Source organism: Cannabis sativa, chromosome 4 (genome assembly GCF_029168945.1).
Source record: "Cannabis sativa cultivar Pink pepper isolate KNU-18-1 chromosome 4, ASM2916894v1, whole genome shotgun sequence".
Lineage (NCBI taxonomy): Eukaryota > Viridiplantae > Streptophyta > Magnoliopsida > Rosales > Cannabaceae > Cannabis > Cannabis sativa.
Window position 1 is genome coordinate 5469281 of NC_083604.1, and position 22277 is coordinate 5491557.

Below are 22277 nucleotides of genomic sequence, written 5' to 3' on the forward strand. Positions count from 1 at the left end.
CCTCGATATTTCTAAAATCAACTTATCCCAATAATCTCATCAATATTTCTAACTAAAACTGTTGTGACATTTTTGGCCTCCAATCGGGTCTCCAGGGTCGCCAAACTTGAAAATATTTTTATTTCACAAATAACTCATATTACATCCACGTATTTCAAATAAATCCCCGTAATTAACAAATTACGCTTATGTATCCACTTATTAAGTCTCCAGGGTCGCCCAACCTGAAAATATTTTTATTCCACATATAGCTCATATTACATTCACACATGCTATATAAATCTCCGTAATTAACAAATTACGATTATTTACTTACTTATAGCAAAATTTAAATTTTATACTGAAATAGATTAGTAAGATCATAATCCCACTAATTACCTGATTAACTCATAGTACAATATAAACTCTAATTATTTACCATTAGGCTTATCGGGATATTACAGTTAGAGTTTGACTCCAATTATTTATTTCTTTATTTATTTATCAATATATGTAAAGTTGTAATTTTTTTGGGTAATTATTAATTGTGAGAAAAAGAAAAGTCTTGGTGACCAAGTTTTGATGAGTCTTCTTAAGGAAGATTTGGAATGTCTTGGTCCCCAAGTTGTCTTGATGCCCAAGTTTTGTAACTTTATAAATATGTATTTTGTGTGAGAGAGAGAGGTATGTGTGTAGAGAAAAATAGTGAGTTTTGAAAAGAGAGGTGTGTGTGAGTTCGCTATATGGTGAGAGTGAGTAAGAAGCAAAGGGTGTATTGGAATTTGAGTGGAGAGATTGAAACAAGAAGTATATGTAATTTTGAAGTAATAAGTGAAATATATCTCTCTTTGTGGGTTTGGTAGTTTTACCAAACTGAGTAAATTTTCTTTGCTTCGTTTATTTGTTATTTTGCTGTGCTTGAAGTTTATCGTTTTTTCCAACATGCAAAGGTTCTTACTTTCTTCATTTTGTTTTTGGTAGTTTAGCATAAGAGATTAAAGTGACATTATTATTTTTTTAAAAAAAAGGGAAAGATTTTGTATGCATGTCAAACTTTTCTGATGAGATAACTCTTTATTACTATGTAAATTCAATACATTTGATTATGCTTATTGATTCAATATAAATGTAATTGATTGATATTTTTTTCATTTTATGTAATTTGATGGAGAGAATGTTCTAAGTCATATCTTGTTGTTTTCTTAGGTGTCAAGGTTTAATATTGGCGATGTGTATCCGGAGAAGCCTCACTTTTATAGAGACCTAATTTTTCAGCAGATGGCCTTAGATGGATGTATTCCTAATATTTGCATCAGATGGCCTCTAGGAACAATTAAGCAATCACACAATTGTAGAGATTTTTTTTCAAGCACCCCAAAACTGTAAACATTTTTTCACATTTGTTATGCCAATTCTTAATTGTGTTCATATGGCCATAATAGTGCTAATTATTTTACTCTATTGGTTTACATAATTAACTTGGATATTGATTTGTGGTTTACTCTATGTCAGATTTTTCATTAGCTGATAATCGTAGTTGGTTTCTCAATAATAGATTTTTGTATATTAATTTTTAATTTGTTCACTTTACGTAATTAGTTTTTTGTTTTGTTGTAATGGAGTTGTTGCATTCTTTGTAGTGTTTTATATATTTCTCGTTTTAAGTTTGTTTTATTATTTTTTAATATGGTTGAAACTGATTTTGTTATGATTTTGTATGAGTTTATAAGTTTTGTTATGGTTTCACAGATTTTATTATAATTTTTTTTTGGATAAATTAGAAAGTTGTATTGCTCTAAAAAATATTTTACAGACTAATTAATAGCACCCCAGTAAAGGGTCTAGAGTAAATCTATACACCATTCTCCTATTTACTTTTCTGTTCTATCTATACATTTTTCTATTTTTTTTTCCTTTACAAAGTATAGAATCAATCCTTACAATTCATGAAACCAAGTCTTATCAGCTTCTTTGATTTATTTAGGCAAAAACATAGTAATTTTTTTTACTCGACTCTCTTTGATCTCCCTTGTAAGCTTGCGAGGAGCCTTTGATTCTTCTTTCCAAATTATAGCATTTCAAGTTCTCTAGATGTTGTAGACTAGAGAGGCACTAGATGCTGCCAGGACTTGCTTTCTGAACTTACTAATTTTAGCCTTGCCAATCCATCTGATAAGTTGGGGTAGACAGGTAGCATTTGCTCTCTAATTATAAGCCATCCTTTTATCTCTTGTAGACACTGGATAGAGAACTTGCATTCAAAGAACAAATGCTAGAAGTTTCTCTCTGTTCTTTGCACAGTATGCACTTCTCTTCCACTTGTAGGCCAAACCTTATCAACCTATCCATAGTTTTCAGTCTGAAAAGCATTCCCAACCATAGTACAAAACTATGTTTTAGAGTATTAAGCCTAGCCCATACCTCCTGGCTCCACTGTATTTTGTTTTTTTTTTTTTGGGGGGGGGGGGGGACAGAACATTTTGTACCCCGTTGATACTGTATATTTATGCATTGGGTGATCAACAGCTTCCCTTAGGACCTTGAACTGGTCTTTTAAAGCAACCAGCTTCTTTTAATACCAACTGCATTGAGCTGAGGTTGTGGAACTCCACTAGTTTGCACCCTTGATGTACACGCTATGTATCCATCTCATCCATAGACTCTCTTCATTGTTTGCAATTGCCCAAATATATTTGCACATAGCTGCCTTATTCCATTCTGTCAATCTTTTAATTCAACACCACCAACAGCCTTTGTTTGGTGAAGAACATCCCAAGCAATTGATCCAGCCCCTTGAAACATAGCTTGACCTTTCCAAAAGAAAGCTCTACAGATAGCTTCTATATTCTTGATCACTTTTCTTGGCGAAATCATAATTTGGCTCTAATATGCATGAATGGAAATTAGCACTGAGTTAATCAATACAATTCTCCCTGCAAAAGGCAAGGTCCGTGAGCTCCATGTCTTGATTCTTGCACTTTCTGTGAGTTAACTATTTACGGGGACTAAACAGAACCTTCTAAGGGCCAAGAACTAGACCTAACACCTAGGTTGATGTTGGAAGTATTTTACCAGGATCTTAGATTTACTAACAAGTATGTTGTTTAACATCCTAAATATGAACTTCTAAAACGATATTAAATAAACACATATAAAGTATGAGAAACCTTACAGTGGTTGCAGCGGAATATAATGTCTCATTCCACTCAGATCTCTAACCCTTGTATCCTTTCTGTCCCAGAGTATCACCAGGATCTGAGCCCGAATGTCCTTCTGTTGAATCTGGATTCTTCACGATCTTCCACGCTATGATTGAGGTACCACTTGATGTGTGTGGGCACTCACTCTATCACTCAAGGGTTCGGTTTTCAGAAGTGAAGAAAGAGGAGAGAAGGTGGCGGCTAGGTTAGGGAGAGAAGACACTCAATTTTTCTCTGAAGGAATAAGATGCATCATCTTTTTCCTGAAGCCATCACTACCTATTTATAGGATGCCACCTAGGGTTGGGTTAGAATTATTTCGCATTAAAATAATGAAAAAATAAATGATAAAAGCCTACATAAGTGGCCGGCCTTGGTATTGGATAATGGGCCCCACTTTTGCAATTTTGCTGTTTTATCATTTCTACATCTCATTTTCTCAAAAACGCTAATTTTCCAATTTAATCATTTAAATGCCAATTTTAATTATTTAATAACTAAAAATTAATTATTAAATAATAATGTCATTTAATATATTTATTAATTAGACTAACCAAAGTCTCTTAATTAACAAATGTACCCTAGAAACTCTTTCTTTACAATTTTGCCCTTACTTAGTGAAAATTCACAAACTAGATATAGTCTAATTTTAGAATTATAATTGATTAGTCAAAATCAATTAACTGAGTCTTACAAGTAGTAATGTCTCAACTAGTATGGGGACCATGAGCCTATATATTCGAGCTTCTAATAAGCAGACCAAGAACTTACCAAATAAATTCACTGACTTATTAATTCCTTGTTGCATCCACGCATAGAACTTAGAATTGCACTTTCAGCTATATAGAACGCTCTATATGTTCCACCATATAGATACGCTATCAATTATCCATTGTTATAATCCTAATTTGATCAATGATCCTCTATAGATGATTTACATTGTATAGGGATTAAATTACTGTTACACCCTTCAATGTATTTTATCCTTAAAACACTTAGCCCCGTATAAATGATATTTCAGCGAACTGAAATGAGTACTCAACCATTTATCTCTGTTTAGCCAAGCTCGAAAGAAATCATCATTTCACTTACTATTTGCTAGATAGAAGCTATAGATTCCATATCTATGTTTAGCGCTCCCACTCAATTGCACTACCATGTTCCCAAAATGTACGTATCACCCTGACCCAAAAGTAGACTTAACTAACAAATCAAAGAACATGTGTAATACTTCTGAGATTGAACCTAACTATATCAGGATTAAGATCATTTGATCTAGGATCAACTAGGTTATTGAATTGAATAGATATTACGGTAAGTGTAACACCCTAACTAGCATAGGCGTATTACGTGATTTTCAAACGTACTGTGCAGCTCGTTGCTAATCAACGAGGTTTATGGAAATCGTGATTAATTAAAATTTTTGCTTTTAATTAAACTTATATAATATTTCATATAAAATACTTTGGGATCCCATTTACAAAATACTTTACAAAAAGTTTACTGTCTATTACAAAATACTTGTCGCCCAGCGACTAACTACAAAAGCGCTGTTGTCCCGATGATCGTACAGTCCAGGCCTAACCGCCCCGACATGTACAATCTTCGTCGGCTCGTCCTCACGATTTTTTCAGCTATGGCCTTGCCCTTACCTACACATAAACATAGCACTGTGAGTCGACAGACTCAGTAAGAAAAGCATAAATCATAATCATACATAAATCCCGGGTTATGATCAGACGCCCATACCCCTAACCACAACCCTAACTTTCGTGTCCCACACGATACTGAGTCCCGAACGTTCGTACGACGGTACTTTTGACAGAGTAACAGCCTATACTCGGTACACTGGTCATACTCCAGCTACTAGTCATACTCTAGCCTTACCGATGTGTTACAGTATCAGCCTATACTCGGTACACTGGTCATACTCCAGCTGCTAGTCATACTCTAGCCTTACCGATGTGATACGGTCAAATAGTACAGTACTACCAACCCTAGTATCAGCCTATACTCGGTACACTGGTCATACTCCAGCTGCTAGTCATCCTCTAGCCTAACCGATGTGATACAGTCGGATGGTACGAAGCCAACATACATATCTAATGTAATCTAACAGGCTTCCTAACATGCATGCTAAACATGTAATACATATGCATACTGCTATACTAATCTTACCTTGATTCCGAATTCAGGTGTGCCTGTCAACCTGAGTGGAACGAACTGCACGGCGATTTACAGGCTCCTAAACCATAATAATCACAACACTGATAAGTGACACGCTAAATCACTTCCCGGGGACTTAAACTAGAAACTAGAAGTTTCCCTATCGATAAAAAGCATGGCAATACTCTAAATAACATAAAAATGGGAAGAACTAGGGTTCCTAATTTTTCCCCAACTGGCAGACCGGTTCTACCACTGGAATTCCGGTTCAGGGAATTCTTGGCACCCCAACCGGTAGACCGGTTGCTGAACTGGAATTCTGGTTCAGTGCAGGAAACAATCAAAATTTCATAACTCACTCAAATCAAACCCAATTCATACCAAACCTTCCAGACCTGTTCTAAATACCCCAATAAATATTTCCAAAGCATCAAAACAACCCAGAAATCACAGATATGAAAAATGCCATTAAAGCTCCAAGCTTTGAGTTCAAAACTCAAGCTTGGCTAAACCCCTCTAACATGCATTCAAACCTGCTTGAATCTACTCAAACATGCATAATATAACCTCTGAAAACAACACTAAACAATTACAACAACTACAACCACGAAATTCATCAAATTACCTTGAAAATCATTGTTTTTGAGCTAAAATTCCAAACTAGCTAAAAACCAACCAAACATGCATCAACACCAGTTTCATTTCACTCAATCAAGCATGCTTAAACCTCTGAAAACAACACATAATCACAACAACAACAACCAACCAAAACTAAGCATGCAACCTATCATTTCTCTTCAAAAATTCCAAGAAACATAGAAGAAAGATATAGAAACCTTACCAACAATTAGAGATCACTAACTCTGGTTAAAATTAGCTTGAATTACCAAGGAAAATGCCCAGCTTCTTGCTGCTCAAAGAGGGTCGAAATAGAGAGAGTTTGAGGAAAAGGAATTTTGCTTTTCTTTAATTTTTCTTCTTTTTTTTTAACTTTTGAATAAATGAGATAAAGAAAGGGTTTTTTCCTAAGTAATTCAGCCAACACACATAAAATAAATCACATAACACAACAATAATAAATCCACTAAAGGACAAAACATAATTGGGGAAAAATGACCATTTTGCCCCTCCACACTAAAATAACATAAAGGGGTACTAAAGGGTATTTTTGGGAAATTATAAATTCCCGACCAATCCTGATATTTCCAATGTCTAAATAACCGTCCCACAATACTAACATGCTAAGTTGTGATTTTACTGAGCCAAACACCGAGTTCCATGTTGCGGGGCACCGAAAATACAAAAATATGAAATCTCACTATATGATACAAAAATGCATTCAGGAATTGAATATAACAACATAAATAATTATTTAAATATCTATAAATAATTTTCATAATTAAATCATAATTAACTGCTAATGTCCAAATTAAACTAAGCGGTCTTTACAGTAAGTTTAATATATCTGTATCAAAATTCAATATCGGTCCCTTCCGATGCATACTCCATGTATCCAACCCAAGCTTTACTTTGACCAATACTCTGGAAAGAACATAACACTTATCCAAGGTGCAAGTGAACTATGTTGTAGATTGTCATATCAGTTAAACCCTCTGTGTACTGATAAATCTAGGAATATCTATTTAATCACATAATCTTGATTACTTTCCACTGTGCTGACGATACGATAAACAAGAACATAAATGTGATAAGGGTTTGGATGAATTTATAAATCAAATAAACAAGTAAATGATAACATGAACCAAATGACACACAAATGAGTGATGAAAATACTTCTGTTTCTTTATTGATATTTGAATAATAGAGATTACATTGAAACAGAGTTTTATTTAGGGCATAAAACCCAACAGTTGGCACTTGGCACTGGGCCCAGCGCCCATGTAGACGTATTGTAAACCTAGGCTATTTCCAATCAGTTTCCCGAAAAAGTATTCAAGGAATGTTTTTTGTCATCATAAAGAAGAAAGATACAAGTAAACTTGGGAAGAAAATAACAATCCTAGGGGCATGAAAATTGAGCCTAGCACCCAGGTTGATAATCAACCTGTTGCGCTGGTTTCGATCACTTAAATGCCAATTTTGCTTTGAGCATTCTCTTCGAAATGGTCAAAAATAGGGTATGAGACCTTGTCCTCTAGTTCAAGAACCTTGTAAGTATCAAAACGACACCCCAAAAGCTCCAAAATAAGCACCCAGTGCCCAGGTTGACATGTGGCTTGGTGCGTTGGGTTCTGCTTATTCGATTCTAATTCTGTCTCGACTGCTCATCTAGTTTTTCATAGTAACCGAGAGCTATGAAGTCAGAAGATCAAATTCATAACATCATATTCTTACTTTTCTAACAAGGTGATTTACTCGAAAACTAAGTAGTTTTGAGTCTCGTTTTCCCAAAACATCAACATCTTCGAGAACTGGTAACCAGCTTCACTAAAACACAGATTCATGCTAAGTGATGTCAAAATATCACTTAGGCATCAAAAATTACATCCTCGACACATTTTCCCACTCACCAGGCCTCTAGGTTAACATCACAGGTCAACCTGGGCGTTGGGATATCAACTTGGGCATTGGAATCAGAACAACCTTCAGTAAAATAGTCATAACTCCCTCAATATTGATCCGATTGATGCGATTCAACTTGCATTTTGAAGCTATTTCAATGTTCTATCAAGTCATGTGTTGCACTATATTGTTTATTCTAAAGTTATCGACTCTAAATTTCACCCTCAAAAGAGTTACAAATTTAAGATACTGCTTACATGGGGTGGGTCCCGCAGGCATGGCATAAGCTCCAAAAATTGACGATAGACCTTCGGAATCAGTACTGTAATACCCGGAATTAAGAAATGGATTAGCAAAGTCCTAACTAGATAATTATGTATAATTCAGGAAATTATATTATTATATAATTTAATATATGAGAATTTATATGAGTTATGCTATGTTAAGACCCCGTTGATGAGCCAGGGACATTTTAATAATTTTGACCCGAGAAGGGTAAAATAGTAAACTTACTTTATTAATGTGCTTGTGGAACTATATTATTATATAGTATGCATGTGTTGTCTTTTTCAGGTGTGTTCTGACAGGTTGGCGCGATATAGTTACAACCGGGTATTTCGGGTCGAACGGGGTTCGGGCCCGAAATGCAATTTGAATTGAAATATTTGGCATTTTAATTAGTGGTGAATAATCTGAATATTTATTTGGATTTATGTGTGTATGAATTGACATTTATGCCCTTATATGAGTTTGGAGGTGTTATTTAGCCCTAGGCGGCAAGATGGTCATTTTGACCCTTAATTTACATATAATAAAATAAAGCCATTTTTTTAAGGAAAAGGAAATTGATTTTCTGGTTTTGATACCCCCTTACCCGAACCCTCTCTTTCTCTTTATCCCTCTTTGATTTTTCCATTAGATTTGGTGGAAATTGCTTGAAATTTGGGGCTTGGATTAAGCTTTGAAGTTGTGGGTTTTGAGCTTGGATTTGAGGTAGTGTTTCTACTGATTTTGATTTGAAGTTCTTGCTGAATTTTTTTAGGTTAAAAGAGCATGAAGAGATTAAATTATTCTTGGAGTTGCATGTTAAGTGTTTGGGTGTTCAATCTTGTTATATTTGAGTATGATTTGCATATTGATGTTGTGAATTATATTGCTAAGTTTTGATTGAGTTTCTAGAATATTTTCTAGATTAGAATACATATTTTATTGGCTATTTTGCTGCTGGAAATTGAATAAGTATGTGTTGGGTTAAAGTTTAAGTTCTTGAACTTGGAGTTTTGCTAGTTGAAGCATGATTTGTGATTATTGTGCAATCTGAAATTATGGGGTTTATTGTTGGATTTTGATGCATAAATATGTATTTTAGACCCTATAATATTTGCTAGCTGCTGTAAGTGGATTAATTGTGATTTTGGATGTGAAAAGCAAGCTTGAGTTCATGGAACTCAAGCTTGGTGCTTTAATGGCACTTTTTGATTTTTAGTGCAATTTTTGTGTTTAAGTTGTGGAATATGTTTATTATGACATATATTGATGCTCTGGAAAGTTTGGGAATGTTTGGGGATGATTTGAGTGAGTTTTGGGGGTTTAAAGATTGAGAAATTTCGTGTTCTCTGCCCAGACAACCGGAATTCTGGTTGGTTCATCCGGAATTCCGGTTGGAGTTCATCGGGAAATGCTAAATTTTGTTTTGGCCATAACTTTTGACTCGGGACTCCGTTTGGGACGTTCTTTATACCGTTGGAAAGCTCTTTTTGAGCTCTATGTGATTATATGTATTTGAAATGCCATGAATTTATTTTATGAATGTGAAATCAGGGGTTAATCCTATTTATGAAAATCCCGGATTGTGTGTGACTAGGATTACCGGCACCTGGTCAGGAGCACCCGGGGATTTGGAATCTCTACTATTGCGGGACAACAGGTAAGACAGTGATTAGCACGTAGAGTATGCGCAGTGGCGCTTTTATTGAGAATGATATGCATGAATGTTTAGTAACCAGGATTAGGGTTATTACCCTAATAGGAACGGTCTAATAGCCTAGGGTTATTACCCTAGTGATATATGTGTATAAATGCCATGCCATGTTAATTGAAATGAGATTTAGGGATTATGCGCTCAAGGCATAATTAGGTTGGACTCGGTACTCATAACCGAGATGAACCACTTCTAAGGCCTTAATGTATTTAGACGTGTGAGAGTAACACGTGGGTCTACGTCATGTAGATTTAATTAGATGTGTGAGCGCAACACATAGGTCTACGCCACGTAGACATAAATGGGCATGATGAAATAATGATCAGGTCTGTGCTATACAGACATATGTGAATGAGCATAATATATTTGTTATGATTTATACTGTCTTGCTGGGCTTGGCTCACGGGTGCTCTACTGTGCAGGAAAGGGTAAGGCATTAGCTGATCAGCCATTAGTTTCAGGAGCAGGGCGAAGAATGTACATGTTCATGCCACTTCAGACCAAGCGGGTTATGGGTCTAACAGTGTTGACTTTTGTATTCTGTTTTGCCGCTTAGGTCGGCTAGTAAGAAAGAACTTGTAATAAGTTTGTAAATATTTTTGGGATCCCAACTATTTTGAAAAGTTTAAATATATTAAAAGTTTATTTTCAGTCTGTTTAATATAAAAGTTTAAATTCTGCGCTATTTTAATTAGTAATCGCGATTAGGGGATTAGGGTTTCATAAGCATTTTGGATAGCGTGCCTAATTATTTAGGGCGTTACAATTTGGTATCAGAGCGCCAAGGTTTTTAAACTTCCTGTAGACCGGCCGAACATGTACATTCGTCGTCAGAGATAGGCTCGACTCATGGTTCAGCAAGTATTGAGAGTAAATACTTGACTGTATGTGTGATCATCTGTTTATCGCTTTCTATTTTAGGCAGTATGCAAGCATCTAGAGTATGTATGTGTTATGTGATGCCATGCTATAAATGCTAATTGTTTATGTAAATATGTATGAGGTAAATAGATGAGTTAGGGTTTAAGGAAATAAGTGCGTAAGTGTGGTATCGGTGCTTAACTCGCTGGGGTTGTTGATTGCAGGGGTACTAGTAATGGACCCTCCACAATCATTCAGACCACAGGGCGAGCAAGTAGAGCCCGGGTTACCCGAACCGATCCACCAGCACCGCCTCCACCTCCGCAAAATCCGGGGGATAATGTGGGGGCCGTTAATGCTAATCCTCCTGCTGACTGGCAGCAGATGTTCCATGAAATGCGAAGTGTCATACTTCGTCAAGAGGAAGAGTTGCAACGTTTAAGGCAATAAGCTGCCCCAGTTAATCAAGGGTTACCACCAGCTCCTGTGCCAATGGTGGGTAACCAAGGGTATATTATGCCGCACCGGGACTCTGTGTTCGAGCGGTTTGTGAAGCTGCAACCTCCGGCTTTTCTGGGAGGCATTGATATTATTAAGGCCGATCAATGGATGAGCACTGTTACCCGTATCCTCAATAATATGGGGGTGACGTGAACTGAGAGGGTGAATTGTGCGGCCTTTATGTTTCAAGATCATGCCCGCGTATGGTGGGATATAGTGAATCAGACTCGAGATGTCAGTGTGATGACATGGGAAGAGTTCAAGAAACTTTTTGAAGAAAAGTTTTATAACGTTGCAGTGAGGACTTCACATCAAGAAGATTTTGTGAAGTTGACTCAGGGGAAAATGTCTGTGGCCGAATATACTCTGGAATTTGATCGGTTATCTAAATTTGTTGGTGATATAGTGCCTACAGATTTCACCAGAAAACAAAAGTATGTTCGAGGACTAAATGCTACGATCAGTCGGGACTTGAAGATTACCACATCACATGACACTCTGTATAAGAGAGTGGTAGACTTGGCCTTAATTGCTGAGGAGGCCCAGCAGCAAGTAATGAAGGAGCAGGCTGCAAAGGATGCCGCCATGGCATCAAACCCTCCTACTGGTGGTAATGTCAGTAAGGGGACCAACAGTGGCAACCCTGAGCACAAACGGAAGGCTGAGGCTTCCGGAGCTTCGGGGGGAAATAGAAAGTTTCGGGGAAACAGAGGTGGCTGTCAGGGTCGCGGGTCCTCATTCCGATCATATCCAGAATGCCCTAAATGCATGAAGCATCATCCTGGTGAGTGTCGAGCCAAGGCATGTTTCCAGTGTGGCATGGTGGGCCACTTTATCAGAGATTGTCCCCAAGCTAAGAGAGAAGAGCCTAAGAAGAATGTTTCTCAGAACCCGGGGCGACTTTTCACTATAACTCAGGCAGATGCTGATGCTAGTTTGTCAGTTGTGACAGGTCAGTTATCTATTAATGGTTGTGCTTATACTGTGTTATTTGATTCGGGAGCTACTCATTCATATGTATCGAGTAGAGTGATAGAAAGTTTACATAAGCCATGTGATATTTATGCTTCGGGGTTTGGAACCCTGTTACCCTCGGGAGACCTGATAGTATCCACAAGGTGGATTCGGTCCTTGTCTTTTTGGATTGACGGTTGTGAGTTGACCGCCAATCTAATTGAGCTGCAATTATCTGATTTTGACATAATCCTGGGAATGGATTTTCTGTCTAAATATGGAGCGATGATTGACTGCAAACGAAAGATGGTGGTGTTTGAGCCCGACAGTGCTAACCTAGCAGTGTTCGTGGGTAAAGTTCAAGGGGCACGCATACCGAGAATATCACTGTTGAAAGCTAAAGTCCTGATGGGTAGAGGTTGTCTAGGGTTCATAGTTACTACAGTGGACACTAGCCAACCTGTGACATCAGGGCCTGAGAATACGAGATTGATATGTGAGTTCCTTGATGTCTTTCCATAAGATTTGCCAGGATTGCCACCTGTTCGGGAAATTGAATTTGTTATTGAATTGGCTTCGGGAGTGGATCCAGTGTCTAAGGCACCGTACCGAATGGCTCCAACTGAGTTGAAGGAATTGAAGATACAATTGCAAGAGTTACTGAATCTAGGATTCATTAGACCGAGCTACTCACCTTGGGGTGCTCCGGTTTTGTTTGTGAAGAAGAAAGACGGAACCCTGCGAATGTGTATTGACTACCGGGAGTTGAACAAGCTTACCATTAAGAATAAGTATCCTTTACCTCGAATTGATGATCTGTTTGATCAACTGAAGGAGAAGAAGGTCTTTTCTAAGATCGATCTTCGCTCAGGCTATCATCAGCTGAGAATTCGAGAGGAAGATATCCCGAAAACTGCGTTTTGTACTCGGTATGGACACTATGAATTTCTTGTGATGTCTTTTGGACTCACTAATGACCCGCCGACATTCATGGATTTGATGAACCAGGTGTTTAAGGATTACCTGGATAGGTTTGTGATTGTGTTTATCGATGACATTTTGGTGTACTCTGAGACAGAAGAAGAGCATGAGTTGCATCTCATAGCGGTTTTGCAAAGATTACGGGATCAAAAGCTTTATGCTAAGTTTAAAAAGTGTGAATTCTGGTTATCTCGTGTCTCATTTTTGGGGCACATAGTGGATAAAGATGGGATCATGGTGGATCCGGCTAAAATTGAAGCTGTACGGGATTGGCCAGTACCGAAGTCAGCTACAGAGGTCAAAAGTTTTCTGGGTTTGGCTGGTTATTATCGTCGGTTCGTTGAGGGTTTTTCAAAGATTGTTGTACCCTTAACGGAGCTGACCCGAAAGAACCAGAAGTTTGTTTGGACTGATCGGTGTGAGAAAAGTTTACTGGAGTTAAAGCAACGCTTGATTACCGCTCCTGTACTAACTCTTCCTTCAGATAAGGAAAAGTTTGTGGTATATTGTGAGGCCTCGAGACAGGGTCTCGGCTGTGTGCTTATGCAGGCTGGGAGGGTAATAGCTTATGCTTCTTGGCAGTTAAAGGAGTACGAGCCGAGGTACCCTATTCACGATTTAGAACTCACAGCAATGGTATTTGCGCTAAAGATTTGGCGGCATTACCTTTATGGCGAGAAATGTGAGATATACATTGATCATAAAAGTCTGAAATACTTCTTCACCCAGAAGGACTTGAATATGAGACAAAGACGTTGGCTAGAATTGGTGAAGGATTATGATTGTGAGATCCTTTATCATCCTGGTAAGGACAATGTGGTTGCTGACGCTTTAAGTCAAAAAGGTCAGAGTCAGTTGAGTACTATGAAGCAAATCTCTCGACAGTTAGCAAATGAAATGACTCGAGCTCAGATTGAGTTGGTTGTGGGGCAATTGGCTAATATTACCCTGCAATCCACTCTTTTAGAGAGAATTAAAGAAGCACAAAAGCAAGATTCGGAGGTTATAAAAACCAGAGCTAGGGTTTCGGCTGGGAAGGCTAGTGATTTCTCAGTAGAGGAAATAGGAATGTTGAGATTTGGAAGTCGAGTTTGTGTGCCTATGGATGAGAACATCAAGAAAGAGATCATGGATGAGTCTCACACGACTCCTTATTCAGTTCATCCAGGGTCGACAAAGATGTAACAAGACCTGAAAGCCATGTTTTGGTGGCTAGGCATGAAGAATGACATCGCTGAGTATGTTGCCAAGTGCCTTACGTGTCAGCAAGTGAAAGCTGAGCACCAGCGACCTGCAGGGTTGCTACAACCGTTGAAAATACCAGAATGGAAATGGGAATATATAGCTATGGACTTCGTGGTAGGTATGCCTAGAACCACGAGACAATTTGACTCTGTGTGGGTCATAGTGGACAGGTTTATAAAGTCTGCTCACTTTTTACCTTTTCAGACGAATTTCTCCATTGATCAGTATGCTGAGTTATATGTTAGAGAAATTGTTCGTCTACATGGTGTCCCAAAGTCCATTGTGTCGGATAGAGATCTGAAGTTTACATCGAGATTCTAGGAGAGTCTGCATCGAGCTATGGGTACCCAGTTAAAGTTCAGCACAGCTTTTCATCCTCAGACGGATGGACAATCCGAGAGGACCATTCATATTTTAGAGGACATGCTATGGGCATGTGTGCTTGACTTTGAGGGATCATGGGTAAAGTACCTTCCCCTGATCGAGTTTTCTTATAATAACAGCTATCCGGCAACAATCAGGATGGCTCCTTATGAACTTTTATATGGAAGAAAATGCAGATCACCCATACACTGGGATGAAGTGGGTGAAAGAAAGTTCTTGGGTCCCGAAGCTGTTCAAAAAACAAGTGAGGCAGTTGATAAGATTAGAGCGCGAATGCTCGCAGCTCAGAATAGGCAGAAGAGTTATGCTGATCCAAAGCGTCGAGATATTGATTTTCAGGTCGGGGACATGGTATTTCTCCGAATATCTCCGATGAAAGGCATAAAACGCTTTGGGAAGAAAGGAAAGCTTAGCCCGAGGTTCATTGGACCTTTTGAAATCCTTGAGAGGATAGGGCAAGTAGCGTCCAAGTTGGCTATGCCCCCAGCGCTGGCATCTGTACATAATGTGTTTCATGTTTCAATGCTTCGAAAATATGTCTCAGACTCGTCCCATGTTCTGAGTTATGAAGCATTGGAACTTCAGCCGGACTTGTCATACGAGGAACAACCAGTGCAGATACTTGATATAAGAGAAAAAGTCTTGAGAAGCAAGCCAGTGGCACTGGTGAAAGTACTGTGGAGGAACAGTAAAGTAGAAGAAGCAACCTGGGAACTCGAGACGGATATGCAGTAGAAATATCCGGAGTTGTTCAGGTAAATTTCGGGACGAAATTTCTATAAGGAGGGGGTAATTGTAATACCCGGAATTAAGAAATGGATTAGCAAAGCCCTAACTAGATAATTATGTATAATTGAAGAAATTATATTATTATATAATTTAATATATGAGAATTTATATGAGTTATGCTATGTTAAGACCCCGTTGGTGAGCCAGGGGAATTTTAGTAATTTTGACCCCAAGAAGGGTAAAATAGTAAACTTACTTTATTAACGTGCTTGTGGAACTATATTATTATATAGTATGCATGTGTTGTCTTTTTCAGGTGTGTTCTGACAGGTTGGCGCGGTATAGTCACAACCGGGTATTTCAGGTCGAACGGGGTTCGGCCCCGAAATGCAATTTGGATTGAAATATTTGGCATTTTAATTAGTGGTGAATAATCTGAATATTTATTTGGATTTATGTGTGTATGAATTGACATTTATGCCCTTATACGAGTTTGGAGGTGTTATATGGCCCTAGGCGGCAAGATGGTCATTTTGACCCTTAATTTACATATAATAAAAGAAAGAAATTTTTTTTAAGGAAAAAGAAATTGATTTTCTGGTTTTGATACCCCCTTACCCGAACCCTCTCTTTCTCTTTATCCCTCTTTGATTTTTCCATTTGATTTGGTGGAAATTGCTTGAAATTTGGGGCTTGGATTAAGCTTTGAAGTTGTGGGTTTTGAGCTTGGATTTAAGGTAGTGTTTCTACTGATTTTGATTTGAAGTTCTTGCTGAATTTTTTTAGGTTAAAAGAGCATGAAGAGATTAAATTATTCTTGGAGTTGCATGTTAAGTGTTTGGGTGTTCAATCTTGTTATATTTGAGTATGATTTGCATATTGATGTTGTGAATTATATTGCTAAGTTTTGATTGAGTTTCTAGAATATTTTCTAGATTAGAATACATGTTTTATTGGCTATTTTGCTGCTGAAAATTGAATAAGTATGTGTTGGGTTAAAGTTCAAGTTCTTGAACTTGGAGTTTTGCCAGTTGAAGCATGATTTGTGATTATTGTGCAATCTGAAATTATGGGGTTTATTGTTGGATTGTGATGCATAAATATGTGTTTTAGACCCTATAATATTTGCTAGCTGCTGTAAGTGGATTAATTGTGATTTTGGATGTGAAAAGCAAGCTTGAGTTCATGGAACTCAAGCTTGGTGCTTTAATGACACTTTTTGATTTTTAGTGCAATTGTTGTGTTTAAGTTGTGGAATATGTTTATTATGACATATATTGATGCTCTGGAAAGTTTGGGAATGTTTGGGGATGATTTGAGTGAGTTCTGCGGGTTTAAAGATTGAGAAATTTCGTGTTCTCTGCCCAGACAACCGGAATTCCAGTTGGTTCATCCGGAATTCCGGTTGGAGTTCATCGGGAAATGCTGAATTTTGTTTTGGCCATAACTTTTGACTCGGGACTTCGTTTGGGACGTTCTTTATACCGTTGGAAAGCTCTTTTCGAGCTCTATGTGATTATCTGTATTTGAAATGCCATGAATTTATTTTATGAATGTGAAATAAGGGGTTAACCCTATTTGTGAAAATCTTGGATTGTGTGTGACTAGGATTACCGGCACCTGGTCAGGAGAACCCTGGGATTTGGAATATCTACTATTGCGAGACAACAGGTAAGACAGGGATTAGCACGTAGAGTATGCGCAGTGGCGCTTATATTGAGATTGATATGCATGAATGTTTAGTAACCAGGATTAGGGTTATTACCCTAATAGGAACGGTCTAATAGCCTAGGGTTATTACCCTAGTAATATATGTGTATAAATTCCATGCCATGTTAATTGAAATGAGATTTAGGGATTATGCGCTCAAGGCATAATTAGGTTGGACTCGGTACTCATAACCGAGATGAACCACTTCTAAGGCCTTAATGTATTTAGACGTGTGAGAGTAACACGTGGGTCTACGTCATGTAGATTTAATTAGATGTGTGAGCGCAACACATAGGTCTACGCCACGTAGACATAAATGGGCATGATGAAATAATGATCAGGTCTGTGCTGTACAGACATATGTGAATGAGCATAATATATTTGTTAGGATTTATACTGTCTTGCTGGGCTTGGCTCACGGGTGCTCTATTGTGCAGGAAAGGGTAAGGCATTAGCTGATCAGCCATGAGTTTCAGGAGCAGGGCGAAGAATGTACATGTTCATGCCATTTCAGACCAAGCGGGTTATGGGTCTAACAGTGTTGACTTTTGTATTCTGTTTTGTCGCTTAGGTCGGCTAGTAAGAAAGAACTTGTAATAAGTTTGTAAATATTTTTGGGATCCCAACTATTTTGAAAAGTTTAAATATATTAAAAGTTTATTTTCAGTCTGTTTAATATAAAAGTTTAAATTCTGCGCTATTTTAATTAGTAATCCCGATTAGGGGATTAGGGTTTCATAAGAATTTTGGATAGCGTGCCTAATTATTTAGGGCGTTACAAGTTCACTGTTAGATTATCATCTACAGCCAAAAATAGCCTAAATATATTTTTTTCCATATTATTTGGATTATTTTATTATTATTTTAATATGACCTTCTTCCCTGTAAAAAAAGAACTCTTCTAGCTTATTTTTCACATTCAAAAAAGTACCCATATCAGATCATATCTCTCTAGCTTTTCTCTCTAGAAATTAGAGCTTTTAGACTTAGTCCATTTTCTTGTAATTAATTCTTGTGATAAATAAAAACTCAAAGTAGGCGTAGCTTTATTACTATCATGATATGATGAGTGAACTACTATAAATTTATTGTCTCTCTATTTTTTTTTTTACTTAAATTAATTATTCATCTCTCCAATCTAGCGAGTTAGTGTTGGCCACTTTTCAGCGTTAACAATTTATATAAAAAAATTTTCTTTTGTTGTTTTTATTTTTCTCAATTAATTATTTATAATTTTAAAATTTATCTAATGTTTAGCCTATAATAATATATATTATATTAATTATTATTAATATAAAAAATCATTGAATATATATTTTTAATAGCTTTTAATTATTATAATTAACTTTATGTGAATTAGGTCTTCATTTTTATTATTTTATAATTAATATTTTTGCTAATAACGTATGAAAAAGATATTTATAAAATATTATATAATTTTTTATTATTCATAAAAAGAAATATTATACTCAAAATTTTATTCGTAATAAATTGATTAAATTTTCTTTAAAAAATTATTAAAATCGCGCGAAGCGTAAGTAAATTTTCATCAGTATACTTTAAGGTATAAATTTCATATCTACATAATTTATTAAAGTTCATCTTTTTAAGTAAACATTTCATATAAAAAATTTGATCACTGACATTTTTATATAAATCTTTTACTTTCAGTTTATAAAAATAGATAATATTTTGCGACCCATTTTACAGTTGTTATCTAGCTATATTGACATTTATAGAGAAGAAATTCAAACGAAACCACAAAACAAACTGAAAAAAAAATTCATAAACAATAGATAAAATATTTCTTTTATTGAAAAAATAATCTAAATGTTCTTTGAAAAATAATTGCATCATCAATTACAAGTCCAGTTTATATATTAAAGCAAAAATTGTTATCTTTTATTTTATTTTAAAAACATATTGCAATTATTTCTTTATTAAGTCTACCATTTTTTATATTTTTATCACAATATCATTATTTTTCTATATATTTTAATATCAAATTATGTTTCTAGTTTAGGGTTTTCAATAATATTACTTTATTTATTACATGCACATTAAAGTATTATATTTTAAATTTTATTACTCAATAAAGAAAAAAAATATACATATAAAAAGATTATATAAATTGGCATTTAATTCTTTAGTTATATTGATGTATATTGATATTGGATAACAGTGATGTCTTATACTTTCTAGACGTATCGTCTAGATATTCTTTAAAAGTTATTATATTAAATTATATGGTACACAATACTTGTTGGACACAATAACAATACTAACACATAGGAAGATACTAGACACTAATAGTACCTTTAACATTTCTCTTATAATACTTAGCATTACAATAAAGTGTCACCTTATAATTAATTAATAATATACTATAATATTTATTAAAATAAAATAAATGATATTATCAACTTACAAAAATGTTACACCATAACCTTTACCATTTCTCTATTCAATTAAGAGAAATAATAGATAGAGAAAGACTCGAGATGCATAGTGATAATGCCACGCTTTGGTGATGACAGTAGGAACAGAGTATTTCGTGATGTTAATATAGGTACCTCACTTTAGACTTCTAGCCTTGTCTCCACATTTTTGGATTAATAATACTACCCCTTCTTAATTTTACATTAATTATTTCTTTTCCTTTTCTTTTTTTTTTTTGGTAGGAAATAAAATAAAAAAACTCTATCTGCCGGTTAATTAGGGTTTCTTCTAATGATTTTGTCCAAAGGATATTTACGTTATTCTTCCCTAATTAATTTACTTTCTAAAATTAAATTGTCTTATTTGTGGTCATCTTTATTTTTTTTCTCTAAAATTTATCACTATATATTTTATACTTAGAAAATTGTTATGAGTAGCTATGATCAACATGAGAGCCGCCTTCGTAAATGATTAGTGATTTTTAAACTAATAGCATATAATATCTTGGGTATGCTTAAACTTTTAGTATTTAATTTTTTTTAATTAGATTTAAGAGAAATTATTTATGTTGGGAAATTTTAAACACATGTTTTATTTTTTAAGTTAATATACAAAAAATTAACCAATTACAATGCTTGGTTCGGGAGGAATGAAGTCTCCATATCCTATTTATTTTTTATTAAAATCTTTTAATTAATTTTGTGTTATAAAATTAAAATGTGAAGAATTTTATTTTTTAATATTATAAATAAATTATTTAAATTCTTTTAAAATTTTATAGAAATAATATATTATAATAAATATTATTACAATTTTTTTTTAAAAAAATAAAATATTTCAATAAATAATTTTAAATATAAAAATTAATTAAAAAATTATAATTAACACTCCAATTTTTTAGATTCGTCTAATGTAAACTACAACCTGTAATTTGTTGGGAATTAGTTAAGTACATAAAAATATAATATATTTATATATTAATTTGGTAATTATATCTGATGTGATAATATTGTGGTCTGACAGAAAATCGTGCATTGTCGTTAAAATCTTGGTTTGTCACCTCTTAGATTATTTTTCTGGTAGGGCGTCTACACTCTTCTCAAGTAGAGAAGTCTCTCACCATCGTCCCCAACCGCTACTCATCTTCCCATCCCATACACACTTTTCTTTTTTCTTCATCTTCTGCTGAAGTGACCCTCAAAAACACCATAGCCACTTGTTTCAGATATACAAACCGAGGGCTGTAATTAATTAATTAAATTAATTTATCAAAATAGACTTGTTATGAAAGAATGTTTGATATGATATATATAAATATTTTAATTCGTTTTCTTTGGAAAAGAAATAATAATAATTATTATTATTATATTTGCCTTACACGACCAACATCTTTGCTCTGCAGCAAAAATGATCAGTCGGTCTATATTAGGTGTAGGGGGAAATTGTCTCATAATAACCTGTCAAAAAGCACAATTTTAAAAAAGGGAAATCATTACTTTATTAATTCTCTTAAAAATCAAACTCATATATTAATTTTTCCTTCTTTTTTATTTTTATAATTAATTAATTCCACTCGTTATGTTCAAATTTTTTATTATTAGTTATAGGAAAGTGATCAGCAGTTTGCTCTCATTATATTTTTAGTACATGATCATATAATCATTCTTTCCTATAATAAACGAAATAATAAATTAGCATTTATACCATTTATTCTTTTAATTTGGCAAAAACAAAAAAAATCAGCTTTGATTCCTTCACATTCTCCAATATGCTTATTAATAATTTTATAAATCATTTTACTTTACATATTTCTTATCAAATATTATAAACAAAACACTACTTCGAAAAGAGAATTTTTATTAATAAGGTACTAATCCTTTTATGATAAACACAACAAAGTTTGTAAAGCTATTGTCAAATTAAAGTAATGATGCAAAATATAATTTTTTTTTAAAAAAAAAACAATAAAAATTACGTTTCAAATCATAAGATTTTGTACTTGCAATATTTGCGAATTATGTTCTTATAGAGAAGAAAAAATCCAATAAAGCTTTTATATAAGTAAAGTTTTCATAGATACACACACATAGGTGTAGTAATAATATTAATATATGAAGTGTGTATATTTTTTTACTCAAATTAATTTTAACAAGTTATCATATACACAGTATTATACAGGTCTATGTAGGTATATATATATATACATTCTTTTAAGAAACATTTGTGTGCATATGTATATATGATTAGTTCATTATCATTTGGACGCAGTATTTTATGTATTCATGAGTTCAGGTTCGATCAAAGCTATATATAGCTAAATTATTAATTAATCAACACTCAATAATAATATTGGTTTAAAGCAGTAGAAGTACAAGTGTGGTAGCTACAAATTGGTTTATTCGACGTATATTATCGATAAATTAATATAATTAATTAAGTCCAATTGATTAAATTAAATTAAATATTATTTTAAAATAAAAATAAAATTAAATAAAGGATATGATGATGATGATGATGATTTGGAGGGACAAAAGCTATATATCTATGTTCTAATATGTTCTCTGTACAGACTTAAGTAGTGAGTAAGTGAGTGGAGGAAGACAGCCTTGGGCTAATATATAATA

At 34.8% G+C, this 22277-nt stretch overlaps 1 long non-coding RNA gene across 1 annotated transcript; it reads left to right on the plus strand.

Annotated features, from left to right (window-relative positions):
* Positions 1-332: 332 nt before the first annotated feature.
* LOC133036441 (uncharacterized) lies at positions 333-1630 on the plus strand. The gene is made up of 2 exons (XR_009687088.1): positions 333-929; positions 1186-1630. It is a non-coding gene; the product is annotated as an uncharacterized LOC133036441 (long non-coding RNA).
* Positions 1631-22277: the final 20647 nt, after the last annotated feature.